This window comes from Macaca mulatta, chromosome 5 (assembly GCF_049350105.2).
Source record: "Macaca mulatta isolate MMU2019108-1 chromosome 5, T2T-MMU8v2.0, whole genome shotgun sequence".
Taxonomy (NCBI): Eukaryota; Metazoa; Chordata; class Mammalia; order Primates; family Cercopithecidae; genus Macaca; species Macaca mulatta.
In genome coordinates, this window is record NC_133410.1 from 106342072 (window position 1) to 106365613 (window position 23542).

Genomic DNA, 23542 nt, shown 5'->3' on the forward strand with positions numbered 1-23542 from the left:
GCTTACATCTACATATTTCCACTCCACTTACACTATTATTTTCCCAGCATAGGTTACCATTTGGTTTCTCCATTTCCAGGACTAGCTGTCATGCGACGAACATAGATTATGGTATTCAGATGAACCTGAGTTAGATTTTCTGTGTGACCTTCATCAAATTTTCAAAACTTAAAGTTTTCTCATCTGTAAAATAGAGATAAAAAATGGTTGCCTTGCAGGATCGATGTGAAGGTAACCTGAAATAACTTATCTGAAGACCAGGCACAAAATCTGGCACCTAATTAGAAAGTCAATAATTTCAACTATCCTCACAATTGGCTCTTTCCTTTCCACAGTAATTTACTAATTTTTAAAACTGGTTTCTTCCCTTTGTTATGAAGAACAGTTTTGAATCTTCACTATTCACTATAAACTATCTTACCTGTTCTTATTTCATTTAGTCTCAGGTGTAATTGTTGCCTTCTGCTTGGCCTACACAATTGAGTCTGCCAGGTCTAATTTATCTTATCTTCCTTCCTACCTTCAGACTAATAAGTTGAACAGTCTATGTCCTATTTTCTTATTCCTTTGTTCCCTGTCTTAGAGCTGTCACTTCCTTTGCTCAATGCCCACCCATCACCTCTACTATCTTCTTTAGGAATTCATTCCATTAATAATGCCTTTTCTCTGCAAAATATCCATGACCACTTAGTTCTGTTCATTAGTCTTTAAACTTATTTGAATTTTTTCATCCTAAAATATCCTTTGTGGATCCTAACACCTAAACTAGAGCTACCATTCTAGCCCTCTTTTGTACTTTGAGATAAAATTTGTTTAAAGGATACTCTAAATTCACTCTACATACTTCCTTAATTCTATATTTTAAAATAGCCCTCTCCACTGAATTTACATTTACCATTGGTAATTAACTAGAAGCTTGTTTCTCCCCAAAATTCGTATGTTGAAATCTTAACCCCAGAGGTGATGGTTTTAGGAGATTATGCCTCTGGAAGTTGATTAGGTCACAACAGTGGAGCCCTTATCAATGGGATTAGTGTCATCACAAAACAGCCTCCAGAGAGATCCTTTTCATTTTACCATGTGAAGCTGTAGCAAAAAGATGGCCATCTATGAACCAGGAAGTGGGTTCTCAGACACCCATTCTGCTGACCCACTGATCTTGGACTTCCCAGCCTCCAGAACTGTGAGAAATAAATTTCTGTTGTTTACAAGCCTCCCAACCTATGGTATTTTGTTATAGCAGCCCAATGGACTGAGACACCAGTTTTCTTGAATTTTCTTTTCTTTTGGCTTTTGTGACCCTACTCATATCTACTTCCAGAATCTTTCCTTTATATTCTTTGTTGTGAGCTCAATCTCTGCTTGATGCTTAGGTGTTGACCTGTACTATTCTGGAGTGAAATCTTGTGTGTTTTTATACTTTGAACAATCATTTGTATGCAAATGATTACTCATTATACATTTACGTTTCCAATCTTGAACTCATTCTTTGAGTTCCAGTGCTACATATACAATTCTTTACTCAATGACTAAGCTATACTTCATCATTCAGCTCTTCACAGACCCAGCAACTTCAGCATGTACAAAAGAGAATTTCAGACCCTTCTTCAAAACCTCTTCCTCTTTTTTTTATTCAAAATTTCAGTTAGTGATGTTGCCATTGCAACAGTTATTGCCCTTATCAGAAACTAATTTTCCCTTTGTCACCTCTATATTGAATCAATGGCCAAATCCTCTATAACTAGCTTACTAAACGTTTCTGCAATCATAATGTCTTCTCCGTTCCTAGAACTGGTGATATAATTCAAACCCTCAAACCTCACCTGATCTATGCAAATACATTCTAAATACTAAGCATAAGAAAAGGTAATATAGCATGTTCATGAAGATTGTACACTTGAAACAAGATTGCTTGTGCTCAAATACTAGCTCTAAAAACTTACTAGTTCTGCAATCTTAGGCAGCTTATGCAACCTCTCTGAGCTCCAATTTCCTCTCCATTAAAAGTTCACTTCTCACCATCTTTACCTGATCAACTATTACTTATTCCTCAAGACTTGTTAAGATGTCACCTCTTCCAGGATCCCTTCCCAAGGACATTGAGTTAAATCAAATAGCCTTTCTTTATGTTACCTTGAGGTTATTTCTAGCCTCTATCCAAAGATATATATTTTAATCTGTTCTCCTACAATTTGTGTTTCTTTAAGCAGATCAGCTCATTTGTGATTACTAAGTAAGAGAATGAGGTTAATATAATGCAGAGGTCAATATAGTGTTGGTTCATTCATAACATTTCAAAGGCTATTAATATTTTTGAAGAGATCAGGGGCAAACATTCTCACAATTACATAAAGTATGTTAGTAACATATGAAAAGCTTAAGAAAAAAACCTGAAAACCCAAGGAGTGACTTATTTTAGGTATGGGGTCAGTTGCTTCAGTAATTGCCATACTTCCCACAAATTAAGTTATCTAGTCAATTTGAACTTACAGATGAAATTACTGTAAAGTAACTTCTCTTATGCTAAAGAGCAGATTTTTGGGGGGTAAGATTTTTTTTTAATATTGATGCGTCTGGTCTCTGTTATAAGTGAATGTTTTCAGTGACTTTGGAAAAAAGCATGAGCCCAAAGATTAAGTCTGTGAAGGCTTACTTGACTTTGTTACTGGGTACAAATGTGAAGTGCACCAGGTAAATAATGGAGATACAGCTATGCTCCTGTTTTTATTAAGATTGTTATTGTTTTTTGTTTTTTGTTTTTGTTTTTGTTTTTGTTTTAGTGCTCTGGTTTCAAAGTTACATAGGCCTTGCATAGTCTGCACAATTTTATTTTTCCTTTAAGCCCTCTTTTTTAATATGTAATTCTGCAACACACAAGTATGTTTCAGGAACATATTACGTACATGATTCTACTGCAGAAGTGCCAGTACATTAAAATAATATGTCTGCTGTTTCATTAATTTGTGATTTTCTAACGAGAAAGGACAATCACATATTAACATTTGTAGCTTCATTCCCTAATTCAGTAATATTTGATAAACTAATCAAAACTATAGGAGATGCTGAATAAATGCTAATGTTTTCCCTAATTTATCTCCCCCTCTTTATTCTTTCCTCTCTTTAATTAAACCAAAACAAGATTCTGGGTATGAAATTTTCCTAATACAAATATTTCAGTTGGTTATAGAATAAAGTCCAGGTCTCCTTAGTTAGTATCCAAAGCTGTACCTATTTAACTCTCAGTTGGCCCAACTACCCTATGCCAGCCAGTTGGTCGGCTCACTTTGTTCCTGGGGTACAACATATTTTTGCTCCTTTATTTTGTTCATGCCTTCTTCTCACCATCTTCCCCAGAATGGACTCCCGATTCTACTCTAATTATCAAAGTCCTTAGGCTTATTTTAGTGCCACTTCATCTTAGTAGGCTTTTCTCATTCTCCTCCTCACTGAAGACACTGTTGTAGTAAAACGTAACAAACGTTTTTCATTAGCCAGTTATTTTCATATACTATCGTGCATCCTTTTATTAAATATTATCTAACTTAACAGTATAAATTAGGCCTACAAACTGTATTTCTGATCATTCCATTGTCTAAACAAGTCTGTACTTAATATGTATCCACTGATGACTTTAACAAATGGTAAAACTAAGCAGAATAAGCCATATGGGCTGAAATGAGAACCAGACAAATCAGCAAAGCAAGCTAATAGATTATGGCAATAATCTCCATGTGAGGTTTTGTGGCACTGAACGTTCCTTGTTTCAGATGGAATGAAAAGGAAGAGGAAGAAATAAAAGAAAATAAGGACAGAAGTACATTAGGTAAATAAGAATAGGAATGAGGAAAAATATGAAGGTAAGTTACAAAATCTAATTTACAAGAAAAAAGCCATACCACTGAAAAATGTAGAGCATATCAAGGTTTATTATAGGAAAACAATAATAATTTTATTGCCCTTTTTCTATATTCAGTATGAAGTGTAAGTAAACATAAATTACATAAACTATACCTCAATTGAAATTCAATAATTCTTTTATCCTTAATCCTTTGTCTATCTTGCCTCATAGTCTATGCACTCTTATTAACCCAGGTAAATAATGCTCACTATCGCAAAGCAACAGTTAATAAAAACAAGTAAAAACACTGTGAAATATTTCAATTACATACATACCTATATAAATATTTCTAGTGAAAGGATCAGTTGAATCGAAATTATGTGAGGAATGCCCATGTGCAACTTGGAATACACTTAAAAATTCTTAGTCTTTTAACAGGCAGCCTAAGAAACAAGTTAAAATGAAAGTTTTTATTTTTTGATTCAACTAATGTATGATCACTTGTTTCTGAATTGTGTAGCTTAAGGTAAGAAATCTTTTAGTTCACGGTCACCCAGTTATTTGGTTTCAGGATTTTCCCTTTTGTTCTGAAAACTGGAAGTATAAGGATAAGAGTATATGTTACATCCACAAAAGAGTGAATAATGTGAAACTTAGCACCTTCATTTCTTTAGGGCTATAATGGATAGATCAAGCTAATTTATAATGAGTTACTAAAATATTTTTAAATTTTGTTTTACATGTACTTCCTCTCCCCAAATCAATTCATTGTACAACAAAATATTAGAATTGAAACTAAAAAAATTATAACAATTTCAGATCATTTTGTAAACCTGGAATGAATGAAACCATCACGTCAGACTTCTAGAGTCTACATCTGTGTGAATTAAGGTCTACGTATTTCTTACACATTTTTAAAGTCAAAGCTGGAAGATCGATCCAGTGTTCCTAAAAATGCATAGATTTCTAAAACCTTTTAAGTGTTTCTTATGTGGAGTAAAAATGCCACTCATTGATATGGAATGGCATTGATGCCTCTACATTCACTATTTTTAGTTAACTTTTGAAGAACACTGATTTTAACTTGTTCTGCAGGTTATCAGTCTATTGAAATTTTCCTAGGAAAGACTTCCTTCTGTGTGATTATGATATTTTCTGCAACAAAACTTCTAAATCCTCAATTAGAACTTAGGGCAAGTGAGATTATTCTCCCAATCAGTTCCCTGAAGTCAGGGTAACAACTACCTTTTGTTTTGTTTTATTTCATTTTATTCTAGGCATGCCTTAGAATTTCATGATTATAATAATGAAAACTAATATTTATTGAGTGCTTAGCACTGCCAGCCACTATGCCTGATGTTTTATACATATTAGCTCATTTAATCCTCTCAAATTCTATAAGATAGGTAATAATGTTACGACTGTTTTGTAAAGGAACAAATTGAGACTTTAAAAGGTTATGTAACTTCCCCAACCTTACATAATTAGAAAGCTGTTGCAGTGGTATTTAAATTCTTGTTTGTCTTAGACTACAGGCCTCATCCTCATCCCATATTGTGTAAATGGAAAATTTTCTAGTCTTTTCTATCAGCTTTTCAGTAAGACATTTATTTAACTTTCATAGTGTATTTTTTGTATATTTCTTCTGAAACCAAATGTAACTCATCTTCATGATGGTGTCTGAAACTGCAGCCTAAATACAATTTCAAATAATCTTAAGAAAATGCTATTAATTCCAAATAACATTAAGACTGCTTTGTCATATAATCCTTTCTATCTCTCTCAGACCCACAAATTTAATGTCATCAGTTAGGAATATTCAGCATTTAAGGTCTTGGTTCTGTATGCTTGAAAGAGACTTGAAAGAAAGTGAGACTTTTCATTGCTGAAAAGACTGAGTGAATGTCAAGCTGGTCATTTTTCAGCTTACAGGCCGATTAGTTACAATAGTTCAACTAGAAAGTCATTGCCCAGGGCAGTGTTCAAAGTAGTAGACTCTATGATATAAACTGGCAGAGGGATATTCAAGCAAGTGGGAGAAGAGGCTCCTTTTAGGGTAAGAATGTGGTTGAAAACATGAAAAACAAAATGCACTTTGAGACTCTCTTGGTCTTCATGGGAAGGCCACCCTCACAAGTCACTTCCTATTGTGACAAAAGGGAGCATCCTCTCTGTACATTTGCATCTATTTCATGTTTTTTTTTTTTTTTTTTTTTTTTTTTTAGAGTAATGTGATTTAGCACTGGTGCCTGCTGGATAGAAAGAGTCTGATTAATGTGCGGCACTTCGTGTTATAGCATATACACCCATGTAAGTGATGGAAGACTCTCACATAATTGGATCTGAAATTGAATAAAATGATGAAAAATTTAGCATAACCTTTGTCTTTATATGCTACAGTGGGGAAAACCAAGAGGTCAGGATACTTGGAAACGATGAGGGGCATTTTATACTCTCTGCTGGTAAAAATTTGTTTAACACAGTCCCATGATTAAAAGGAATGTGTATCCTGCTGTGGCACCAAGGTACAAGAGAGGGAATAATAAATTGATGCCATTGACAAGATGTCATTTGTTATCTGCTTTAAAATGTCAGGTCATGTCATTGTGGTGAAATATTTTCTCTCTTGATGTATGTCTTACAAAGCAGGTTCAATGTTTGGCCCTATTCTATTTCAATAAAAGAAAACAGCTTTTAATCTGAAAAGCACTGTCACCAGGAGGAAAATAAGGTCATTTGAGACTCTTATTTAGCCATTTCTCCACAACCCTCCATTAGCAGTATATTTCAGTCACCCAGTTGGTCCAAATTCTTTCTTTAATTTATCTTTTGAGGGGTGTAATTATCCATCTGCTCTCTTGGCCAAAGGCAGGAAGAAAAAGGGAGTTTAGATATTGCAAGGTTATAAAAAGGCCAAAACCCGGTAGCAGCACATTCTTATGTTCTGTACTTATGTGTTTGTTAGATTCTTCATAACTCCTTCTCCCTGAAAGTCTCATAATACAAACATAAACAACAAAGCTCTCCTAGACTATATCAATTAGAGATAAGAGGGAAAATATTAAATACAGAAATAGGAAAAAATATAAAAGTTACTTGAAATCTGCAGCACTGTTATGTAGATATGTAATTTAAAATACTGTAAAACACAGATGAAGAAAAACACAGGAATCAGCAAGCTGGTTTCCACTTTCTTTGTGCACACATTTTCAATGTAAACTCATCATAGTGACCTCAGACAGAATATTTCTCTTGTGCACACTAGACCAAGCTTAGATCCTGAATTATGAAGTTATATTCTCATGTAGCTCAAAGCACGAAACCTGTTTTGGATGGTGGGAAACAAATGATTCAGCAAATATCTTAGTAAATAAGATATCTGATCTCTTGATGGGCATATGTTGGCTCAATAGTGTATACAAAAATCAAAATTACAAGTGTTGAGCTATAGAAATAAATGAAGCAAGAAAGAACAAAGACAGTTCTAACCTACTATTGTGCCATAAGAGAAAGTCACTATAGAGGCGCTAAGACCTATAGGATAGGAATAGTATTTCACATACAATTCAGCATGAAACATTGCTTTAAAGGTCCTTGGGTATTTTTCCAAACAACATGTGAAATGCAAACTGTAGGTTTTATTTTTATTTGCATGAATATTTACCAATACAAAGGTTTTCAAATTATATACTTGACACTTAAGAATTCCATGAGGGATGTCTCAGAGCTTGAGTTAGGATCATTATGAAGAGATGACACGGTGGATTTACAAACACTAATCCTCACCGTAAACCAAGTGACAAGGTTTTGCTGTTGTTTTCATTTTTGGATAGTCTACTGTTAAAAGTAGTTTATCATGACAGCTAAGCCAGTTTCTTTCTGAACCACACAGAATGGAAGTGTTCTGTTTAAATGGAGATACTCAGCTCCAATTTACTCTTGCCATATTCAAATCCATATTTATCAAAACACCATGCCAAATCTTATTTTTAATACTAGTTTAAATCTTCAGACTTTTTTTTTTACGTGGAATCTGAAGTTTTTAACACTGACAAATAGTTTACATTGAATGGTTAAATTAAATGATCGTGCCAGCTGAACTAAACATGTCTGTTAGTATGATGTGACCACTTTCCAGTGGCTGGAAATTATTAATTGTTTTTCAAATTACTGGGGTGTATTTGTTCAAAACTTTCTTGTGGCAAATGAATTACACAGAATAGATTTGTTTATTATTATCCTATTCTAAGGCAGAAGAAATTGAAGAGGCTATTAGAAGAAATCAGAAATGTCAGTGAACTTATACAACCTCGTCATGTTCAGAAACCCAAAGAGAAAAAAGCAAATTATTCACCTCAGAAATACCATCTTCTATAAGTTTAGTAGTGGTGCAGTATAGGCAGATAAACTAAAGGATAAGACAGTTCCTGAGAAATGACTGATTTCTTTAAAGACTTCTGTACACACAAGAAAAGTCTTCCTTATGATAATGAGTGTATCTAACTTCCTCAGAGATTGCATTTAGATGAATTTCCTATAGTAGTAGCAGCTGCTTCTTCAGTTACGGTTAAAAATACCAAGTCTCGGCCGGGCGCGGTGGCTCAAGCCTGTAATCTCAGCACTTTGGGAGGCCGAGACGGGTGGATCACGAGGTCAGGAGATCGAGACCATCCTGGCTAACATGGTGAAACCCCGTCTCTACTAAAAATACAAAAAAAACTAGCCGGGCGAGGTGGCGGGCGCCTGTAGCCCCAGCTACTCGGGAGGCTGAGGCAGGAGAATGGCGTAAACCCGGGAGGCGGAGCTTGCAGTGAGCTGAGATCCGGCCACTGCACTCCAGCCTGGGGGACAGAGCGAGACTCCGTCTCAAAAAAAAAAAAAAAAAAAAAAAAAAGTCTCTATCTTCCTTTTATTCAAAATATCTACATAGTTAATTAATTTAGGTGAACATAAAACTGTGCTGAGTCCACACAGTAATTATTTAAACTTGTTAGTGCTTTCAGTGCATAGGAACTATGTATATTTTTAAGAGAAGAGAAATTTAGGGGATTTCACACCACAAAACAGAAATTACTAGAGAAATATAATCCTTAAAGGGGGTGGACTTTGAACATATGAGATTGGAATGGTCAAATTGTCTTTAATATATATGAAATGTAGTTTAATGAAAATAATAAGTCGTCCCTAAATTCCACAGAAAAACAAAGGTCAACAGTGTAAAGTATAGGGAAGACATGAAACTTGCACAAAGGATGACTAATGTGGCGGGGCAGGATGATTTATTGAGATATTAACTTGGATTTTGCTCAGGTTGCTATAAACAATCTGATTCCAACAAGATGGTCAATTTTTTCTTTCCACTCAGAAACTGCAGAGTATTTAGGTCCAAAGAAGATATTCCCAGATGTCAAAAGGTAAGTCCTTTCCAATATTTGCTTGTAAGAGTCATGGAATTATACAAAATTATCTCAGAAGGAAAAGAATGGGAAAAGCAAAAATTTATAAATGGGAAAGTTTCAGAGAATTTTCCTTCCAAAACTGTGAAAGGCACAAATGTTTTCTGAATCCCATAGCATGTGGGTATGGCAAGATCTCAGTAGAAAAGGGCTATGTGATTGATGCCTTTAGAGACTAAACAACTGAAACCAAACATCTCTCTATTACAAGTCAACAGCACCTAACCTTGGCATCTAAGGTAGTTTAGACACTATGTATGTCAACCATGACCAGTATTGACTGACAAGCAGGGGGCCCTTCCCCAAATGTTCTACAACCTACAGTGACTGAGGAAACACACACATTTTTCTATACTGTTAGTCTTCATGTTAATCCTTCACAGGCAACTTTTTAGCTTTCCTCACTCCGCCTATTTTATAAAAGCCATTTTCATCAAAGCCATTTTCCTTTCCTTTTGTTAACCTTCCTTAGCACTGTTTCCTTTTCACTCCATGAATTCTCCTGGGTAACCCTATTGTTTCAATAATCATCTATTATTTATTTGTTAATTATCTCAATGCAAACTTACTTTCACCAGGAAATTCTTCTTGACACTGTAGGTCTAGATTATTTGTCTTTCTGTGTGAGATTTTAGAACCCAATCCTATAATATCACATGTTGGAGTCTACTGTAATGACTGTCTCCTGTACTAGAGTATAAATATCTCAATATAAAAACTAATTTTGTTTACTATTATATCCCCCCAAAGAACAGCACAGTGTCTGACACATCATAGCCACTCAATAAACATTTCTTGACTTTTAAAAAACTGATTAGAATAGTAGGACACCCTAAGTATCTCTTTGTCCTCATACCATGGATTGTAGAGAGATAATGTCTTTCACATGTAACAAAAAAAATTCTCCGTAGATGCTAGAATATCCAAGACTGTAAAGTTGAAGTCATTTAATTTCATCATTCTTCCAGTGTCTAAGATTAATTCTCAGTTTAAGGTGGTTAGAAATGGAGATGTAAGGCAATTGTGTAAAGACAGGAGAGCAAGGACAAAAGATTCTAAATTATATTAACCTTGTTCTCTGGCTTGGCATCAAATCATTCCTACAGCTGGACTGACTTTGTCCTTCTGCTTCAATTTTTATAAACTTGGCTTCCGCCTATCCCATTCCTGAATCTGTGTCTTAAAAATGACCTAGTGGCCCAATCTCTATGGAATCATCCCTGTCTTACACTTGACAGCCTCTTTCCTACAGATTGGAGGCTGCTTAAATATCACCTCCTCAGGGAAGCTTTCTATAATTCTGTTGACTAGGTTATATTTTCTTGCCATATGGTCTCATAGCACAGTATGGCACTTATTCAAAATACTCTCACACCAATTAGTTATGTAATAAATATGTATAATTTATGTTTATTTTCCTCCCTAAACCATTGCTGCTGTGAAGGCAAATATCATGTCCACCTTGCTGACAACAATCTTTTGAGGTACTAGTATAGGATCTGGCAAATAGTAAATATTCAGTAGTAAACAAGTGAATTAGCAAACCAAGGTCACTGGCTGCGGGTATATTGCTTGAAGGCTAGCTATCTACTCTACCTCCAGGTCTTCAGTGATCTCCACCTTTGTTACTTTAGAATAATCCAATCACTGACACTGGCACTTACGTTTGTCTAGATCTAGACTTTTAGTGTCACACCTCTGTGTGTGGCTTTTCCTCCAACACCTAATGTTTACTATTTTTCTCCACTCATACAACTTCATAATAATCATCCAATCCCAAATTTTGGGACCCCTCAGGCTGCCTTATTTGGTCGCCGTTATCTATGTCCCATCTAAATATACCCTAAGTTGAGACAAAGTGCCTTTGTAGCTCAAGAGACATGAAATATAGTTTAACCGAAACAGCTGCTACTCCTGAGGTCATATTTGATGTTCCCAAATATCAAGAAATGTCATGGTGAGACAAACTAAACATCCCTATTTGAAGCAAGATTTGCAAGTAGGAAGCCGGTTCAAAATGTTCCCTTCCATCAACACAAAGAAATAATAAACATGCTAATGTTTGCAGAGAGAATGAATTGACAGAGAAGACGGGGTATGGAGATTCCAGAAAGCGAGCTTCTGCATTCTATATACTAGTAAATTCCGCCTTCAGAAATCAATTGTTCAAAGGCTGATATTTAACGGTAATAAACTTTGAAAATGGACATAAGCAAGACAAAATGTGAGTGAAGTTATAATTAATAGGCTACTCAGCTCATTTTAAGCTTATAGTCATGTTTTAGCAATTAACACTGACATCAATAGAATATCCCCCTTTTTCTTAGTAAAGAATCTATAAACTTACCACCTCTTTCATCATTTGTATTTGTTTCAAGGCTACAGTTTCTTCAGTCTCTGGTAGAAGCTTACCTATGTGGTATATGAAGTCATGCAATTATCAATTGCAAGTTTATGTTTTATTGAACAATTACATAAAATGTAACTTTTGAGTTTGTGAGCTTGGGTTTAATAAAATTATTTGATGTCTAGAATTTAAACTATTACTGTGGGCACTTAATGGCATAAAGATTTATTATTAAATCTTCTCTGACATTAGGGATCTTGACTTTTAAAGAGAGAATTGCTCCTGGAGCTTTTTGAAATAATATCCTTAAAGTAATATTTGACATTTAACATAGCTTAAATAAAAACAAATAAAGTAATCACACACATTTTATCATTATCTCAGAAAGATTTGCCAAGTCTGCTTCTCTAAATACCTAAACAGTTCATTATTTAATTTATCTCCTCAGAGGTTGGTTGATATTTGCATTTTAATGTTTCCAAAGGATTCTGCATGCAGAGACATTTCCAAACAAAGGTATCTTTTCATAAATGAATCATGATATTATTGAGATCTGCCTCAACAATCTCGTTTTATCTGTATACCTGAAAGTTGATGTACAAATAGTTTTCAAATCAAAAGTGATGTCTAAATGAAGTTTTTCTGACCACAACAAAAGCGTGTATGTCATGATGAGCTCACTGCTTAAAGGAACTGCATAGTGAGTGCATTTATTAAGAAAAATTCAGCTAAAGAAGTGACAATTTTGATAATAAACATAGGCTATATTTTTATCTAAGACACATCTCTCAATAGATAAAAGAAATATAAATATCTAAATATATTAATATCTACATGTCAACTCTTTGTTCACCAAAATTAAATAAACTTACTTATTTGCTTGCTAAATGTACCTTCTGCATATTTTGGTACAGGTGTTATCATGATGTGAAATGTGGTCATCACCATTAAGTAGCTTAAGTTATAGTGGGACAAATAACTACTCACACTATATCATATTCTATAATTTAGTGTAGCAATTTTAAGTAAAGATGAAAGTTGGAAGCAGATAAGAGGGAGATTGATTTCACTTGGGGACTACATCTTGGAGAAAATCTTTGAAAGATGTAATGAAGGGAAGAACATTTTACAATAATGTAATAATAAATACCATAAATTTTATACATGTTATTTTTAAGTATGCTGTAATTATCTTAAAATTTGTTTCTGGCAAAAATTCTGTGAAGTATTACATTTCTCACATTACAGATAAGAAGTCTATGGTGAAGATGCTTGACCAAAGCCCAAACTACCTCTCTGCTAACAAGGTCACAGTCAAAGTTTGAACCCACGTGTATCTATTTCAAAGACCAAGTTCTTAATTACCTTATTATATTGGCCTCTTCTGAGGAGAGATAGTGAGAGTAAAAGTAATCAAGCAGACAAGTACAGCAAATACATAAAAGAAGTATGCTTGTCTAGGGCAATAGTGTCCATGTGTATCTGCTCAGACATATAAATAAAATCATTCAAAGGTAATGGCACTCAGAATGAAGTCCAAACACCTAACCACAGGTACTGTGATCTTGGTAAGCTGACCCAGACCCATTTCTCTGACTCCATTTCCTGCTATCTTCTCTCTCATCTATGAGCATCTTCTTCTTCTTCTACCTTTGGCCTTTCATACTAACTCTTCCCTCTCCCTCCTAATATAAGATGCTTCCTTCATGTAATTTAAATATAATCTCCTAAAACACATCATTCATTTAGTCTTAAAGAAAGCCCCTCTCTCTCATAAAAACATGATTTCCATTCCTCAAGCTGTGTTATTCCTCATCTTGAACAGCATTCATTGCTCCCTGCAATCACTCTGTTATGGTTTTTATGTTTATTATTTGCCCTTGTGTACTGGAATGTAAGTTCATAAAACAAGTGTATGTCTTGTTCACCACTGATCTCAGTGCTGAAATGCATAATAGGTGTTCAACAATTATTTGATAAAAACTAAATGAATGAAATACCATGAGTCTAGCATTCCTATTTATCTTGAAATCAAAGCCTCTCCTCTGAACAGCTCACAGACTGTCTGTATTCCTCTCCTAAGGCACCCGTTACTCTCAATCACAGTTTCTGTGTGTGATTATGTAAATTAGTAGACTGCAATTGCCTTCAGGGCAGGGACAGTTCCTCTCTATTCCTCAAAGCACAGGGAAAACTATCTCTACACACTCATCAGATTTGATTTCAGAAAATAGGCACCAGTGAGGTAGCATACAGAATCTACTGTAGCATAGAAAGTCATTTGAAATGCTGAGTTGTAGCCATTAATCTACAAAGATTCTTTGATAGGCTAATGAAAGGACTATGTTAAGAAATCTGGAGCATTTTGCAAACATGCAAATTTAAAAACTATATTTGACAGCTGTGTATACAAATGCATAAGGTTTTGGTCATAAAATAAATGGTCAAGTAATACATTTTCAAAAGGAAACTAAGAAGGAAATTTCTTAACACCCTGTTCAAAAGGGAAAAATATTCCCAAACTTTCCTCAATTTAGGTACTGAATAAATATATTTGAATTGATCAGGTTTTTCTATCGAACAGTTTATCTCTCTGTACATTCATCTATCTATGATCTATTTCTTTTTTTATGTTGTATAGTTTATTTCACCACTTATTTGTTCCGTACATCCTTGTTGGTGCATTTTTTAAATAATACTTTAAGTTCTGGGATACATGTGCAGAATGTGCAGGTTTGTTACAAAGGTGTACCTGTGCCATGGTGGTTTACTGCACCCATCAACCTATCATTTACATTAGGTATTTCTCCTAACGCTATCCCTCTCCTGGCCCCAAAACCCCTGAGAAGCCCTGGTGTGTGATGTTCTCCTCCTGTGTTCATATGTACTCATTCTTCAACTCCCATTTACAAATGAAAACATGTAGTGTTTGATTTTATGTTCCTGTGTTAGTTTGCTGAGAATGATGGTTTCTAGCTTCATCCATATCCCTGCAAAGGACATGAATTCATTTGTTTTTATGGCTGCGTAGTATTCCAGGTATATATGTGCCACATTTTCTTCATCTAGTCTATCATTGATGGGCATTTGGGGTGGTTCTAAGCCTTTACTATTGTGAATTGTGCTGTAGTAAACATACGTGTGCATGTGTCTTTATATTAGAATGATTTATAATCCTTTGGGTATACACCCAGTAATAAGATTGCTAGGTCAAATGATATTTCTTGTTCTAGATCCTTGAGGAATTGCCACACTGAACCCCACAATGGTTGAACTAATTTACATTCCCACCAACAGGGTAAAAGCATTCCTATTTCTCCACATCCTCTCCAGCATCTGTTGTTTCCTGACTTTTTAATGCTCACCATTCTAACTGGCGTGAGATAGTATTTCATTGTGGTTTTGATTTGCATTTCTCTAATGACCAGTGATGATGAGATTTTTTTCATATGTTTGTTGGCTGCATAAATGTCTTCTTTTGGGAAGTGTTTGTTCATATCCTTTGCCCACATTTGATAGGTTTTTTTTTTTTTTCTGTAAATTTGTTTAAGTTCCATGTACATTCTGGATATTAGCCCGTTGTCAGATGGATAGATTGCAAAATTTTTCTCCCATTCTGTAGGTTGCCTGTACACTCTGATGATAGTTTATTTTGCTGTGCAGAAGCTCTTTAGTTTAATTAGATCCCATTTGTAAGTTTTGGCTTTTGTTACAATTGCTTTTGGTGTTTTAATCTTAAGTCTTTGCCCATGCCTATGTCCTGAATGGTATTGCCTAGGTTTTCCTCTAGGGTTTTTATGGTTTTAGGTCTTACATTTAAGTCTTTAATTATCTTGAGTTAATTTTTGTACAAGGTGTAAGGGAGGGATCCAGTTTCAGTTTTCTGCCAGTTTTCCCAACACTATTTATTAAATAGGGAATCCTTTCCCCATTGCTTCAGTTCGTCAAACTCATTCTCTGTCCAGTTTTGTTCCCTTGCTGGCAAGGAGTTGTGATCCTTCGGAGAAGAAGAGGCATTGTGGTTTTCGGAATTTTCAGGCTTTTTGTGCTGGTTTTTCCTCATCTTTGTGGATTTATCTACCTTTGGTCTTTGATGTTGGTAACCTTTGGATGGGGCTTCTGAGTGGGCATCCTTTTTACTGATATTGACGCTATTGCTTTCTGTTTGTTAGTTTTCCTTCTAACAGTCAGGCCCCTCTTCTGCAGGTCTGCTGCCATTTGATGGAGGTCCACTCCAGATCCTGTTTGCCTGGGTATCACCAACAGCGGCTGCAGAACAGCAAAGATTGCTGCCTGCTCCTTCCTCTGGAAGCTTCATCCCAAGTGACTCCTGCCAGATGCCAGCTGGAGTGCTGCTGTGTTAGGTGTCTGTCGACCCTTGCTGGGAGGTGTCTCCCGGTCAGGGGGAACGGGGGATGGGACCCACTTGAGGAGGCAGTCTGTCCCTTAGCAGAGCTCGAGCACTGTGCTAGGAAATCTGCTTCTTTCTTCAGAGCTAGCAGGCAAGAACATTTAAGTCTGCTGAAGCTGTGCCCGTAGCTGCCCCTTCCCCCAGGTGCTCTGTTCCAGGGAGATGGGAGTTTGATCTATAAGCCCCTGACTGGGGCTGCTGCCTTTCTTTCAGAGAAACCCTCCCAGAGAGGAGGAATCTAGAGAGGCAGTCTGGCTACAGCAGCTTTGCCATGCTGCAGTGGGTTCCATACCCAGTTTGAACTTCCCAGTGGCTTTGTTTACACTGTGAGGGGAAGACTGTTTACTCAGGCCTCAGTAGTGGCAGACACCCCTCCCACAACCAAGATCAAGTGTCACAGGTTGACTTCAGACTGCTGTGTTGGCAGCTAGAATTTCAAGCCAGTGCATCATAACTTGCTGGGCTCTGTGAGGGTGGGATCAACTGAGAAAGACCACTTGGATCCCTGGCTTCGGCTCCCTTTCCAGGGGAGTGAATGGTTCTATCTTGCTGGCAATTCAGGTGCCACTCGGGTATAGAAAAAAACTGCAGCTAGCTCTGTGTCTGCCTAAACAGCAGCATAGTTTTGTGCTTAAAACCTAGAACCCTGGTGGTGTAGGCACCTGAGGAAATTCCCTGGTCTGCAGGTTGTGAAGACCGTGGGAAAAACATAGTATTGGTGCTGGATAACACCATCTCTTACAGCCCAGTCCCTCACAGCTTCCCCTGGCTAGGGGAGGGAGTTCCCCAACCCCTTGAGCTTCCCAGGTGAGGCAACACCCCACTTTGCTTCTGGTCACCCTCTGTGGGCTGCACTCACTGTCTAACCAGTCCCAATGAGATGAACCAGGTACCTCAGTTGGAAATGCAGAAATCACCCACCTTCTACATTGGTCTCACTAGAAGCTGCAGACGGGAGCTATTCCTATTAGGCCATCTTGCCAGCACCTCCCTGATCTATTTCTTTACATACCTATGCAAAAGAAAGAGTCTTTATAATAACAAATGTGGGCATTAGAGGATGGGGAAAATGCCCATTTGCTTTTTTCTTCCTCTCTATCTTCCTACTTCTTAGTCTTAAATATGGTTGTAGTTTCAGGAAATGTGAAGCAGAATGGGATAAATTGAGATCCAGATTTTGTCTCAAGAACAAGAAAAGAGTAGGCCCCACAAACTGGAATATGCCTCAGCAATAGTGCAAATTGTTTAACTCAGGAGAAAAACCTTTTAAATTTGTTTATAAATTCACCTCTGAGCTGAGCATTAGTGGTTCTGACTTTAGACAACATACAGAGCATTTAAAAACTGGCTTGATAGAATATCACCCAACACCCAGACTTGGTGAATGTATGGAATCGATTAAAATTGGCATTGCAATGGTTGGAAAACTAAACTGATATTAGAATCACAACTCAGGGAATGCTGGTTGGAGCTTTCAGTCTGCATCCAACTTGGTCAATTGTTTGCAAAGCAAAAATATTGCTTTCTAACAAAACAAAAATATCAATATTCTATATAAATAGCTTAACATAACATTAAACCATATAGAATATTATACAAAATTACTCAGAATATGAAGAATTGAGAAAATTTCAACTCGAATGAGAAAAACAAAAACAATTACCAACACTGGGGTTTCACAGATGTTGAAATATTTAGACAAAGACTTTAATGAGTTAAGAAAGTACTCTAACAAGTAGTCATAAACACTCTAAAAATAAATGTAAAGTTACAAAGTCTCAGTGAAAGAAAGAAAAAATAAGAATCAAGTGAAAATTTTATAGCTGAAAAATGTAAATATACCACAAAATTACAAGAAAACCTCAATTAATGGACTTAATGATGAATTTAAAGATGACAGAGGAAAGTAGTTGCAATAGAAGAGAGAGCAATATGAAAAATCTAATGCGACAAATAGAAAAATAATTAACAAAGATCCAGTATCCTGTGGGAAAACCTCAATAGATATAGACTATATGTCATCATAAAGTCAAAAGAAAAGGTAGTGTGGTGCATACACAAAACACTATTTTAAAAAAATAATGGCTGAAAACATACCAAGTTTGGCAAAATATCTAAACCTACAGATTCCAGAGAACAATGAACCCCAAAAATAACAAAATTAAAGGAAACAATGTGGTCTCCCTTTATAAATGTTTCCTGCGTAATTAAAAATAATACATAATTTGCTAGGTTTTCAGTGAATGGTTTTATAAATTAAATAAAACTTAGCAAATTAATAAAAATACAATTATTAAAGCAAGTTCCATGACCAAAATGGAATTAGCATAGAAATCAACAACAAAAAGATACAGAAAAATGCTCAAATATTTGTTAAGTACAAAACATATTTTTTAAAACCTAACAAAAACTAACAAAATATGTACAAGTTCTATATAAAGAAAACTACAAGACTCTAATGAAATATATCAAACAAAATCTAAACAAATGGAGAGGTATTCCATGAACAAGGACAAAATGAAAGTCATTTATTTCTACTTTGAATTATATTTACAAAGCAATCCTGATCAAAATCCCAGCTAGTGATTTCATGAATTTCTACAAACCAATTTAAAGTTTACATAGAAAGGCAAAAGACCCATAATAACTAACACTCCACAGAAGGAGAATAAAGTTAGGGACATGGATGCAGCTAGAAACCATCATTCTTAGCAAACTATCACAAGAACAGAAAACCAAACACCGCATGTTCTCACTCATAGGTGGGAACTGAACAATAAGATCACCTGGACTCAGGAAGGGGAACATCACACACAGGGGCCTATCATGGGGAGGGGGGAGGGGGGAGGGATTGCATTGGGAGTTATACCTGATGTAAATGATGAGTTGATGGGTGCAGCACACCAACATGGCACAAGTATACATATGTAACAAACCTGCACGTTATGCACATGTACCCTACAACTTAAAGTATAATAATAATAAATAAATTTAAAAAAATAAAAATAAAAATAAATAAAATAAAATGAAACTAAAAAAAAAAAAAAGAAAAAAAAAAAAAGAAAATTGACAGTACCTGATTTCAAGACTTATGTAAAGCTAGTATAATTACGACAGTGTGGAACTGGCAAAGGAATGGACAAGTAGATCAATGGAACAGAACAGAGGCCAGAAACAGACTCACACAGAGCAGATGATCTCTTACTTGCAATGTTGACTTAATATTTTCAACTTTACAATGGGTTTATCAAGGTAGTAAATGCATGTTTTTCTTTGCTGAAAACAGGGTCTAGCTCTATTGCCCATGCAGAATTAACAAACTAGCCTAATTTTTTCAGAATTTTTTTCCATAGAGATAGGGTCTTGCTGTGTTGCCAAGACTGGTCCAGAACTTCTGGCCTCAAGTGATCTTCCCACCTAGCCTCCCAAAGCACTGTGAGGCAGTATAAGCATGAGCCACCATGACTGGCTAAATTCATTTTTTACTTACAATATTGTTAACATGATGGGTTTATCAAGACATAATCCTATCATAAGTCAAGGAGCATCTGTATAGTCAACTGATCTTTGACAACTGAGTAAAGGCAATTCAATGGAAAAAGGATAATGTTTTCAACAACTTGGGATGGAACAACTGGACATTCACATGCACAAAAAATGAATCTGGACACAGACTTCACACCTTTTACAAAAATTAACATGAAATGGAGTAGAGACCTAACTGTAAAATGTGAAAGTATAAAACTCCTAGAAGATTACATAGGGAGAAATTTGGTGATCCCAGGTTTGACAATGACTTCTTAGATACAACACCAAAAATCCATAAATGAAAGAAACCCTGACTGACAAATTGGACTTTATTAAAATTATAAACTGCTGTTCTACAAAATAGTTAAGAGAATAAAATGGCTATCTGCTCCAAAAATATCAATAGTGTTGCAGCTGAGAAACCCTGTTCTCGATGTTTTGTTTTGGTTTTGGCCTCTCTATATAAAACATTTTAAAAATTATTTTCGATTTATCTAATTAATCAGAAGAGAGAAAAGTCTTCATTAATGCCATTTGATATGAACAATTTAAATAACAAAAGATAGTTTTTTATACTAACAGGCATTTTCAACCAGCATTCTAATTTCTAATAGTAAAAACATAGACTATAATTTTTTAAAAATCCTTGCTTCACTGCAAGATATTCCCAAACAGAAGCATTTATTGCAGGAAAACAAATGTTGGCTTTTGAGCTAGTTGTCAACACTTAAACAGGTCAGGTTTTTTGTGTTGTTGTTGTTGTTGTTGTTTACAGACTTTTGTCATTGGAAAAAGCAACAGCCTTAGCAAGAGATGACAGAAACTCAAGGAAATCAGGCATCCTTAATGACTCCATTCAGACTTCAGTATGGGTCTCTGGTAATTTCTTTTTAAGAATTCTAGAGTTCAGGCTTTTGATCTTATGGGAAAAATCCAAGCATCGGCAGAAAGCCACTCTATTTGCGGAGCCTTAACTAATATAATACTCCCAATTTGACCAGAGATCTCCCAGCAGGAGGGTTTCTTTCGCTCAAAATGGCTGTAAGCCCCAATACCCAGAGTTGGATTTACTGTTTTCTTTGGGAGGCCCCTTGAGGGTTTAAGACAATTAAAGGACTGAGTCACCATTAACCACACTTTCCCTTTCAGTTTTTAAATATGTCCTCTATCTAAGACAAAGCTGAAAAGCTGCAACCTCTGAGAGCAACATGCCCTTATTTAGTTGGAATTGTTAATTCTGTACTTGATTACAAGGGGTTTGGAGTGGTTGTGTAGGTATAGCAGTGCTGAGATTAACACCTGTTGTAGCCTCTGTGGCCGTGATTAGGGGACATTTGTCAATAACCAGAGACATTTTCAGTTGTCATATTTAGGGGGAAGGGTCCTACTATCATTTAATGGAAGAGACCAGGCATGCTATTGCTAAATATCCTACAATGCTCAAGAGAGGCCCCCACAACAAAAAATTAATTATCTGGCCCAAAATATCAATATCACCAAGGTTGCAAAACTATGCTTTATGGGTTTATTCATCTTAATCAGCATTGTAAAAAAATTCCCAGCTTACATATCTTAAGGTAATACATTATGTGGACCATACCTGAGATAAGAGTTCTTTATAAATGATATTTTCAAGCATGCATTTGTTTTGCAGTGTCTGTCAAGCCATAAAGCTCAATCATATGTTGCTTAATGAAAAGGATACATTCTGAGAAATGTTAGGCAATTTTATCATTGTGTGAGCATCATGGAGTGTACCCACACAAGCCTAGATGGTATAACTTAACTATACACCTAGGCTGTAAGGTATAGACTATTGCCCCTAGGCTACCAAACTGTACTGAACAGTAGGTAATTATGATACAGTGGTAATTATTCATGTATCTAAACATATCTAAAAATAGAAAAGGCAGTGCATTGCCCTATAACATTAAGATGGCTACAGTGTTACTAGATGATAGGGAATTTTCAGCTTCATTATAATATTATGGGACTATCATCATATATGCTGTCCATCATTCGCCAAAACATCGTTATGTGGTGCCTCACTGTATTAATGTTATTTTCTTAACTATCTGAACAGGCTTGGGGAAAATCTTTTGCTGCCTGATTAGATTCCAGTGAAAGGGTCTTTGGAAATTTGAATTTAAGATCTATCTTCCATCTTTCAGTTTCAGTACACAAGTCTTTAAAATAAAATGTATGCCTTACAGTTACTTGTGATACATGAGCTTGAAATTGTCACATGTTAAGTGGTTATTTCCAAATATTATTGTTTCTGCTTCATTGTTTTCTTACACATATCTGGAGAAGCCACATATGATTATAATCCATTTACCCCTAAAAAACATTCTCAAAAGAAAACCTTTCAATATTTGTATTGTGTAAAAAGATAAATTTAACAGTCAAACTGATAATATTTAAGTAACTGAATCAAAATTCTGCAAGTTGTCACTTGAAACACACAGAGCTCTATCTTAAGTGATTTTGTCAAGCATTTGCAAGACTTATAAAATGAACTTGCTTTATGCTTGAGACAACGCTTTACTATAAGTCTAAACTGAAAACTGGTATTTACCAACCCTATTTTAACCACAGTATAAGTATTTAGCTATATTGTATGTATTTCTTAAACTATAATTGAGTACATGCTGAGATTCAAAATGAATATTATCTATATCCAATATGGAAATGTCAATAATGCAGCAAAGGCTCTTCTGCTTCAACCCACAAACAAGGAATCAATACCAAAGTCTATTCAAGCTTGAGAAAAATGGAGACTTGAATAATTGTCTAGTTAATTTAATAAATGTAGACAGCTGACCTAGATAAATCAAGTTGTAAAGAACTCTTTTACCTCATTAGCATTTTTGCCCTGAATTATCCAGATAATTATTCCAATTTTCCACATCACTTTGCTCATATTGACAAGAGTGTCTTTCAATTTTTCATGTAAATGCATTTCTTCTGTTCTGCTTAAAGCTCAGTAAGGTGTGCATCCTTTATGATGTAAATCTAGCATTTCCCTGTTTTGTTGATGCTTTTTGAAATATTATCATCTCTGTGTGTATAACCTTTAACTCACTATACATAATTTGACCATGATAGTGCCAAATACTCTATTTATGCATTATATAGTTCTGATTAGAAAAATCTCTTGACTATTCTGCTCCATTTTTCTTCATTTATATATGATGTATTTGAATTTCTGCAGAACATGTTTTTCCTTTGCCTTCTCTCCTAATATATTTCTATTCAGCCAGTAAAAGTATTTCACTTACTCACCTGGTTTATACCCTAGTTGCATAGCAACATCGTATTCAAAACTTTTAAGCTTGTATTTCCCATCACATAAACTAGTGTAATTCAGTTTATCTGTGTCTAATCAGAAAATGCTTCTCTACAATTAACTTGAGATGAGAGAACATATTATGGAAAGCAGATACTGTTACCCAAATGCCAACTGGTCATTTAAATGGTCCACTGGAGGGATAATGGTATCTTACATAGGGTGGTTTTTCTGGAGCTTATGAGAAGTAATTGGACTCTGAATATATTTTTAAGTGGAAATGATAAGATTTGCTGGGATTCATATGAGAATATAAGAAAAAGAGAACGGGTAAGGATGCCTCTAAGACTTGTACTACAAATTAGCACATGATTCAAAGTACCACTTTTTAAAAATAGGAACTTTATTAGTGAGCTATTTGCTACTGTTAGTATTATGACATTATTTTAAAATTATCTTATATTTTCTTGATAAATGTTTCTTTCCTCCAGAGTCAGTTCTAATCTTTGTCTATCTTGGTTTTTATATTTCAAGCTTTTAATGTTCTTCATACATCTGATTTTTATAGATTGACTTTTTCCAGGTGGCTATTGTGGTTTTCTTCTGCTCCTACGTATGTAGATTTCCCACATTCCTATTTATGTAGGTCTATTTTCAGCAAAGTCTCTCTTGT